Here is a 1754-nt window from a genome sequence, read left to right as displayed (position 1 = left end):
TATATAGAGCTTACTTCATCTTTTTTACTACAGCAAATCTAACCTTAACACCGAGATTGTCTTGAAGCAGTTTATTGCGTTTAAAAAACTCTGCAAACCGAAGTTGGCTCATAATTTCTCCATTTCTAACTATCAGTCTTTACGATTCATTTTCATGACTCCCAAGTTCCATAAATCCTCAGTCAAGTTTAGATTTATTTGTTCAACCACAAACAGCTTTGGTAAATGTTTTAGTGTCAAACTTCAATCTTTTTTAAAACAAATCAACAATTTTCTGAAATACACATACATGCACTCGAGTTATTTCTGGTGCATAAACAAAAGCTATAAGATTAAAGCTAAAATCAATTCCACTTCCACACCCACATCTGTATATACGTTCGATTTTGAAAACTTGTTCTGTAATATTCCTTTAGATGACCTGTATGCAACTCTTCTGGAAATCTATGATTCTTTTAATATTGGTGAGGAGCTAGGGATAGGTAGATTTTTTTTTTTTGTCTGTCTTTGTCATTTTTGTACTTCGAAAATTTTTTTCACCTTCAATAATGTTACTTTCAAACAAATACATGGAATCGGTATGGGTACTAATTACTCCAGCACTGTCGCGAACTTGTACCTTTTCTACTATGAATTCAATTACACGGTCAAATATAATAAAAGAATCAAAGTATTCAGATGTATCGATGATATTCTTGTATTTAACAAAAGATATGGAGGAAGAATTTAAAGTCGTGTATCCACAAACATTTAAATTAAATAAAGCCAGTGAGGAAATAAATTCTGCTAACTTTTTGCACATTTCTTTTAAGATTCAAAATTTTGACATAGTTATATGATAAAAAATAACATTTTAATTTTCAGAATAAAAGCATGCCTTAGCTTAGCAATTTGCTTAGCAATTTGCATAAAAATATTTTTATTAACATCATTACTGGTCTACTTTGTAGATTTTTCAAAATATGAAATGATGACACGCTTTTTAATAAACAGGTCTATAAATTCATCGATAAATTATATTATCAGAACTACTATCCTGCTGAATTTATATTTAACTACTTGAATCTGTTTTGTAATTGTTTTCGGCAGAATCGATAATTTTTTCGCCCATGCAACTACTTAATGGCAACTGTTATCCATTCAACTCTGATGATGCGTAGTACTGAAACTAGATTGAGGAAGGTATTAGGTGGATGCGAGGTTTGGTCTATCGACAGGAAAGAATATGAACTGAGTTTGGATAATGGAATTGCTTCTTTTTCTTTGAAACTGGAGGAGCAATCTGTTTTCTTTTATTTGCAGGTCAGAGCGTGGGGGGGGGGGGGGGGGGTTGCACAAGTTGGCAGTAGCGTTGTCTTTTTTAGATATTCTAAACAATTAAACTTTTAATGGTTACTCGTGCGCTGCCGATCTCTTCAGAAACCTGCAAATTTTAAGTACCAACCACTACTCCCGCTCTCCGTCTACGAAGCAGTGCCCCACCCCTTTAATTTTTGCTGTTTAAATGTAATTGTGTTTTAAATTTGTCAGTTTTGCATCTGTACTGCTTCTTCAAGTTCTTGCATACCTTGTTCAATTTATTTCAATTTGTTTTTATTTCGTTATTTTACACTTACTTCGTGTACGCCTGGAGGAGGAACACATGCATAACACCATATATATATATATATATATATATATATATATATATATACATACTCTGTCGCAAAAAAATATATGCACCCAGAAGAAATTGAGCTACACTTACGAAATCA

This window comes from Uloborus diversus, chromosome 8 (assembly GCF_026930045.1).
Source record: "Uloborus diversus isolate 005 chromosome 8, Udiv.v.3.1, whole genome shotgun sequence".
Taxonomy (NCBI): domain Eukaryota; kingdom Metazoa; phylum Arthropoda; class Arachnida; order Araneae; family Uloboridae; genus Uloborus; species Uloborus diversus.
Note: the sequence above shows the minus strand (reverse complement) of the source record.